The sequence below is a fragment of the Sorex fumeus genome, unplaced genomic scaffold (assembly GCF_029834395.1).
Source record: "Sorex fumeus unplaced genomic scaffold, SorFum_2.1 ptg000003l, whole genome shotgun sequence".
NCBI lineage: Eukaryota > Metazoa > Chordata > Mammalia > Eulipotyphla > Soricidae > Sorex > Sorex fumeus.
The window spans coordinates 20,045,230-20,053,915 of NW_026606060.1; positions in this window are offsets into that span (position 1 = coordinate 20,045,230).

Sequence of the window (8,686 nt, forward strand, 5' to 3'; positions counted from 1 at the left end):
CTGTAACAACTGTTGTCAAATTCTGCCCTTGTAGCATGAAACAGCCCTTAAACAAATAAAAGGCTATGACTGTGTTCTAATAAAACTTTATTTACAAGCACAATTATCCCTCAGGCATAGTTTATATAGTCCCTGCTATAAAATAACAAAGGTTAAATTCATGATTGTGTGTCATGTCCAGTGTGGGTTAGATAAAATTCTGATTGATATTACCATCTTTTGGGGAGGTTGAGAGGCAGTAATATAGATCCAATCCATGGCCTCACACATGCAAAGCAAGTGCTCTACCACTGAACTACATCCCAGCCCTCAATATCACCATTATTTTAATCTAGAATCCAACTTGATGAATGAACCTCTAAACAGAACAGTTCATATATATATATATATATATATACATATATATATGAGAAATGGAAATGTAGAAATGGTAGGTGAATGAGTGGATGGCTGGGTGGATGGATGTATGGTAAAAACTAAAAGACTGGTCATCAAAATATTGCCAGTTACTCCAGATAGTTGGGATGGCCTCATTTTGTTCTTTATGTTTTTCAATATTCTCCAATATTTCCGTATTCATTAAGCATTTATTTTATAATATTTTCTTTTATGAAAATTAAACAGAGATAAACAGAAAATAAAACAATTTCAATTACCAAAGAATATCTTGTAGCAGCCAATCCATTCCAGAGATTATAATCATAGACTCTGGATAAAGTATATAAATAATTTGAAAGCAATGGAAAATTCAAAAACCAATAGAAACAGGAAGAGATTTGACTAAAGAAGGGAAGGAAGCATATCATATAAAGTTTGCTTTGTATGGCTTTCCCCTAAGAGCTTCTGTGGTTCAGAAAAAAGATTTATTTCAGTAGAAAGTCTTAGAGTATATATAGTGGATAAAAGAGGTTAGTCAGTGTCAGGGCTGCCAGAGCTTTCTGAAAGTTGAGAGAAAATTCCTTGCCTGACCCCATTTGTAGGACAAACTCCAGTGTTTCTGACAGAAAGCAAGAGCTGAAAGGCTGAAGAAAATTGAGCAGAGATTTGAACTGCAACCCACCATAGATGACTGCCCTCCGATGTCCTGATGGATCTATGACATCTTCCAGAAGGGCAATAGAGAGGATTATCCATGACTTCTCCTCGGATCTCTTCGATAGCCACAACTACCTGCCCATATACCAAATTCCACAGGATGGATATGTCATTCCCAACGTTCTCCCTTCTGAAATCTGACACGCCATTTCGTCGATAAAGAATCGAACAGCACCTGATCCAGACAAGATCGGACCCGAACACCTGAAGAATCTGCCGCTAGTACTCGTCAATATACTGGCTTGGCTCTTCACACTCTACCTGTCTGTCCCAACGGAAAACCAGCAGGACCGTTCTGTTGTACAAGAAGGGAGACATCCATGACATCATCAACTATCGCCCAATATGCCTGTTGTCTGTCGTCTACAAGTTATTCACTCAAGTCATCCAGAATAGAATAGACAGAACACTAGGTGAAAGACAACCATGTGAGCAAGCTGAGTTTTGAAAAGGATTCAGCCTGATTCACACGGTGACCAAGCTCATTGAGGTCTCGCAAGAGTTCAAGATGCCACTCTGTCTAACATTCATTGATTTAAAGGCCTTTGATTCTATTGAGACTGAAGTGGTCATCGAAGGCCTAGCCAAAGAGGGCATTCAAACTCAACACATCAGGATCCTCTGTGAGCTGTATTATGGATTCACTACCAGGATCTCACCATTTTACAAGGAAGTCATCATCAATGTCAAGAGAGGGGTTCGGCAAGGTTCGGCCCTTTCACTGAAACTCTTCAGTGACACCCTCAAGAACATCATATGATGACTGGAATGGGAAGGAATGGGAGTGAAGATAGACAGTCGGCAACTACACCACCTCCACTTTGCTGATGACATTGTTCTAATAACGCCAAACATTAGCCAAGCGGCACAAATACTGACCAACTTTGACCATGAGTGTGGAAAGGTTGGACTGCAGCTGAATCTCACTAAGACAATGTCCAGGCACATCTTTTCGACTCTACCATTCTTCCTGCACTAACACACACCTGAGACCTGGACCCTAAGAAAACAGGATGAGAACACCATTTGGATCACCCAAAGAGGAATCAAAAGAGCTATGCTTGGAGTATCATGCTTCACTCAAATGAGAGAACGAATCAGGAATTCCAACCTCTGTTGATGATCGAAGATCAGGGACACTGCCTCGTTTGCCAAGTGTTGAAAATCAGATGGGCCGGACATGTAATTTGATTTGAAGATGACTACTGGGCTGGAGCGATAGCACAGTGGTAGGGCGTTTGCCTTACAAGCAGCCAACATGGCCGACCCGAGTTCGATTCCTCCGCCCCTCTCGGAGAGCCCAGCAAGCTACCGAGAGTATCTCACCCGCACGGCAGAGCCTGGCAAGCTCCCCATGACGTATCTGATATGCCAAACACAGTAACAACAAAGTCTCCAATGGAGACGTTACTGGGCCCGCTCAAGCAAATCGATGATCAACGGGAGGGCTTACTTTACTTACTTACTGGACAAGAACCCTTACCGACTGGATTCCACAGGACGTCAAAAGAACACCTGGCCGCCCACCTACGAGATGGTCGGACTTTTTCGTCAAGACCCTGAACAAATGGTTTGATGCTCTTCATATTCCTGGAGTGAGCAGATGCCATTGGGCTACATTAGCATGCAACAGGGACAAATGGAGACATTACTGGTGCCCGCTCGAGCAAATCGATCAACAAGGGGCTGACAAGTGATTACAAGTGATTACTCACCATAGAGGAAAAGTAGTGTGGAGTTTGATTCCTTTCAGAGAGATATGATTTTAAAAATGGCCTTCTCTAGGACCTGAGTAAGTAATAACGTCAAGCTCTAAATCTATATTGATGAGTGACTTAATAACCTACTAGAATAGGTATCAACATTCTTTGGTGAAAAAGAGCAGAATCCAAATTCTCCACAGTGTCCAACCAGTTGATAAAAGAAAGAGGAATGTGTGATCCATGCTAAAAATAATCAGCCCATAAAAGATGATATCAGTGTTACAATAGCAGACAAGAACCTTAAAGCAGATAGTTTCAAGTAGATTCATGGTCTTAAAGAAAAGATGATAATAATGAGGAAAAAATGAGAGGCTTTGGAGGGAAATGGAAACTATAAATTTTAAAAATGGACATTTTAGGGCTGAAAAATTGCAATATCTAAGTTTGAAAAATGGACTAAATAGTTGGACTTATCTATGCCTGGGCAAGAACAGTATAAGTGAAACCTAAAGATAAGTCCACTGAAATTATACAAACAGAATAACAGAGGAAAAAAGATTTTAAACTACTGAAAATAATTTTGGAGCTCTTGGGGAAAAACAGTCAACAGTATAATACATGTATAATTAGCGTCCCAGAAGAGGAGACAAATGGAAGAATGGAGAAGGAAAAAGAGTTGAAGAAACAATGGCTAAAATCCTGTCCCCTTGGCCCTCCTTGGTAAGAAAAACAATCAAATCATAGGCCCAAGTTTGGGTTTTCAGACCCAAACTGCAAGCAGTATTTAAAAAATCAAAGTATATCATAGTAAAAATTCTGAACATCAAAAATTTGGAGAAACTCCTGAAACCAGTCATACCAGAGACACAGTAAACAATGCTATACTAAGGTGTTCTTTCAATTTATGTGTGCCTTCTGAACCAGGCTTTGGTGCCTGTTAGAGAATGCTCTTCTAGTCAAAGTAGGAATCAATGAACCTGGAATCCTAGGGAGAGAATTTTCCTCAAACCTTGTGAAGGAGAGCAGGTGTGTCAAGTCTTTGGCTATGTGACTTTTATTCCTTCTTATCACCATGGCTTCAAACATCTGGAGATCCTTGCTCTCCCGGAAGCACCTTTACTTGGAAGTCTTATGATTTCATTGCAGGAAGAGATGATAAAAAAAGAAGAAAAGTACCCAAGGAAGAGTACCATAGCAGAATGATAAATCAGAAAACGCATAAAAATTAGATATAGTGCTTTAAAAGTTCATAAAGATTTTTTTTAAAAAAAATCCATCCGAAGGAACCCAGGTTGAGTGAACCAAATTTGAAGAAGGTCCTAACATTTCTAGAGGTCTTTAAATGTTGGTATATTGGGAAAACGGGCTTTCAGGCAGTGGAAATGGGTGGAGGGGAGTATGGAGGTGAAAAGAGATTTATTCTCTAGCTAAAACAGTAAATAATTGGTGCATATGCTGCCCAAGTCCATGTGCTGCTTGTGCCCATGTGGCCGAGCACATGTGGCACCCTAGCACATGTACCACCCTCATCTCCCCTCTTGAGATGTGTACCTTCCATGTTTTCATACCTAAAGCTGGGATGTGTTGTAGGGGCTCTCTCTGCCCTTAGAGAAGCCTGCGTTTTCCCTTGAGCACCTTACCCTCTCTCACTTTCTCTCCTCACCTTCAAAAACCTCCAAATAAAATCTGTTTTACTTCCAAACTAACTAAATAAATAAATAAAACAGTAAATAATTGACTTCCAAAAGAACAGAGATCCAAAGTAGGGAATTCTGGGAGCTTTGTGGAAAGCACAGACTAACTCATACGCTTATACAAATATCTTCCCAATTGAATGGATAGTGGCCAATGAAAACAAATCCCAGAGTCGGCCAAGGAAACAGTCTACAGGGGTGGAGCAGGAGCAGAGGGAGAGTGGAGACAAAGGGATCTAGGGAAGGGTCGGGGGATACTGGCACTTGGGTGATACTGGAACATCATGTGCAAAATTTATAAAGATCAATACACTTGTAAATTGTAAAACTTTAAAAAAATCTCATCTATTAAACAACAAATAAGGATTTGCGGGAAGGGACAGTGAAATAATTGTCATAGGACTCTGGTTGAGGGATTGGTGCAGTATTCTGAAACTAAAATAATGACCCTACTATCCTGTAAACAATGATGTTGCAATAAAATAATTTAAACCATAAGTAAATAAAATATTGAATAATTTGTGAGCAAACAATGTTAATGAACAGAAAATTACTTTTTAAAAAAGAACAAGGTCTCTCTCTCCCTCTCCTTCTCTCTCCCCATCTTTTTGCCCCCTTTTCACTCTTTCTCTCTTCCCCTCTCCCTGCCTCTCTCTCTTTCTCAAAGGTAAAAGAAAAAGAATTTTTAAAAAAGATCTTCTTCAGTATGAAATCAATGTGGCCCAGCTTTTTTGAGGGAGTTGTTTGCCTGTAGAATTGTTTTCCAGCCTTTGACTTTGAGTCTGTGCTTGCTCTGACTGTTCAGATGTGTTTCTTGCAGTGCCCAAAAGTAGAAAGAACATAGCACTGCAGCACTGTCCTCCCGTTGTTCATCGATTTGATCAAGCGGGCACCAGTAACGGGGGAAATTGTCTGCCATAGAGGCAAGGGGAGAGTTGGGACGGGTGGGAGTGGAAGTGGGGATACTGGGGACATTGGTGGTGGAAAATGTGCACTGGTGGAGGGTGTTCAATCATTGTATGACTGAAACTCAAACATGAAAGCGTTGTAACTGCATCTCACGGTGATTCAATAAAAAAAATTTTTTTTAATTAAAAAAAAGGAACAAGCTTCCTTGTTGGTTCATCTTTTCAGAGATCCTATGCTCAGCCAGATCTGAGAAGATTAGATAAGGAAAATATTTGACCTCATCTTTTGATTTTTATCTTTAAATTAAAAAAGAAAATTTTATTCCACTCCCATTCCTTGTTGTTGGAGTGCCCAGGAATATGGCATCAGGAATCACCCTCACTGATCGATTTTGACACTCTTGGTTGCAATGCATGCACTTTGCCACTGAGCCCCAGACCCTTCTGAAGTCAGCTTTTCCTCCCCTCTCTTTTTCAATTGTGCTCACTTTTCCCTTGACTACTGGAGGTTGGTGAGAGAGCCACAGCACTCCTGTCTCCTTTCTGTAGGAGGTGTATTGTTATTCATGTGAGAATTTTATGAGATACACAGAGAGGAAGATGCCACCTGGGAGAAGAGATTGGATGGGGGCAGGAGCTGGGAAGCTAGGCTGAGACGGGTTTGTGCACTCTTTGGGATCTGGCTGATGTCAATAATCTCTGCTATGCAAATGAGCAAAAAAATGGAGTGTCTTGTCTAGACCAGATCTCAGTGGGAGGTCGCTAAAGGGTGTGGTGCAGCTGGAAACAGAAAAATTCGTTTCATCTGGCCTTGAACAGAACAGGATATTCATCAGACTAGCTTCAGACTAGCTCCAGGGAGGCAGGTAACAACATAGAGCCCAGGGGCCTCATGGATGAGAGGCCAAGAAGTTGTAAAGGAGTCCAAGAGCAAGCACTTGTAAGCTTCTGTTAGGAAAACGTGGGCTGGGAGTTGGAAAGCTAGTTAGGGGAAATCTGCTCTTTGCAAATCTAATTTTTAGTTATAATTTCTATTTCACTTCTTTTTCTTATTAAGTGGGTTTTGGTATCTGCCTGGCAGTCCTGCTGTGTTCTTCTGGTCCTTTCAGCCCTCATTCTACTAAAGAGCTATTCCATATCATCTCTCCACAAATCTCCACATCTTATTCCTGCAGAAAACTAGATCAAACAGAAGAGAAGGTCAGAGGGCGCCCCAACCATCCCAGCCACAGACACCTGATTCCCACAACACCCCCAGGCACACTGCCTGCCCCTTGTCACCAGTCTCTTTCCTAGAAAGTTGATTCTAATTGTGTATCAGACCCTATCCCGCTACCCAAGGACAGTAATGGATCTCATCTCCTCTCATTTCTTCAGTTCTCTCATTACTTCATTTCTCATTTTCTCTATATCACTCCCATCAGCTTATAATACACTTTTAGTTTTTTCATAACGACAGCTGAAATTTGACATCGCCTGCAGTCTTTAGATTTCCAGCTTACCCTGCTACTAAATAAAACTTATACATATTTCTGTTACTCCTCAGTGTATTTCTACAATTTTAAACAATGACAACAGCTATTACTTAACTATCACCCCGTTTCCTCGTTTCCCTTTGCAGAAAACTCTTCAAAAGAATTACCCACCTAAAAGAATTACACTCCTAAATCCAAAGTTAGGTCTCTTTTCTCACCTTCTCTGACCTGACAGCGCAAACGTATTATTTAACAGTTCAGGAAGTCAAAAATCTAAAACGAGTCTTACTTTTTTTAAAAATTAATTTTTTACTTGAATCACAGTGAGACACAGCTACAAAGTTGTTTATGACTGGACTTCAATCATATAATATTCCAACACCTGTCCCTTCTTACTTGGATAAAATTAAGTGTCAGCAAGGCTGCATCTTTCTGGAAGCTCCAGCTCCTGAAGGCCCCTGAAGACCCATTTCTTGGCTTGCCTGAAAGTCAGTGTGGGTGCATCTTTGATGGTTCTCCTGTCATTATATATCCCTTTGACCAGAGCCAGGGAGAGTCCTTCAAAGAACTGATGTAAGATTGAGCCCAGCTGGATCTTCCAGGAGAATCTGTTCATGTAAAAGTCCTCAGTGTTAATCACATTTGATAAGTCTCTTTTGCTATGTAAGATAATTTATTTACAGACTCCGGACTTAGAATATGGGGAAATGGGGGCATTATTCTGCATACTACATGAATGGATTCATTTTTTTCTACCTACACCCACATTCTTTTAAACTTTGGGAGAGGGAACATAAAGCCATTCGGTTATTATTCAGGTCTAAAGCCATTCGGTTATTATTCAGGTCTTACTCCTAGCTCTGTGCTCAGGGATCATTCCTGGAGGTGCTCAGGGGACCATATGCTATGCCTGGAATTGAACTGAGCCTGGCCACCTGCAAGGCAAGTGCCTTAATCTCTGAACCATCTTTCCCGCATTCACATTTTTATGTCATTACCCAGGTTTTCATGTCACCTGGGATGCACGCTCATAAATTTCTATCTAATATAGACTCTTCCAAAGTCTAGGTCCCTTTCTCTTTGCAACTCCGGTCTGACATTTCTGACCCCTGAACTGCCGATCTAAAATACGGGTCTAAAATTCAATCATTGGTCTTCCTTTAAACCATTCTCACCCCAGTCTTCTACATCCCTTGATGGCACCCTAGACTTTCAGCTACCTAGACCAAAAATCTTAAAATAATTACCGATTCTTTTTTCTCCCATATGCCTTATTATGCCGATACATCTCATATCTACCAAAAAACTCTACCATTGTAAAATAGTATACTTCAATATTATTAAAAACTATGATACTGCAAAAAAATTAATTTTAGAATGTGTATCCAAAATGCTTCTGACTAATGCAGTGTGCTTTGGAGGTTTGGAGAAGAGAAGGGGTAGAGGGTGCATAAATGAAGCAAGACTACTCACGTTGAGGTAATTGTTGAAGCACAATGATAGATAGATACATGGAGGGTTATTATGTCTATTTTGTGCATGTCTGAAATTTTTTATACTATAGTGTTTTAATGGCTTGTTTCCTTGAACCCAGGAGTCCCATCCCTCTGAAGTCTACTGCATATAAGTAAAAGCAGTGGCAAATATACATGGAGATTTACTCTAGGATTGTTTTCAGAGGTAACAAAACAGAAACCAAGTGAGTACTTGCTAATGTAACTTGGAGTTCAGTACATTTTTTGGTACACATACTTGTAATATCACACTTCTACTGTTTTAACTCAATTTGTGTTTCCATAATTTGATAGCTG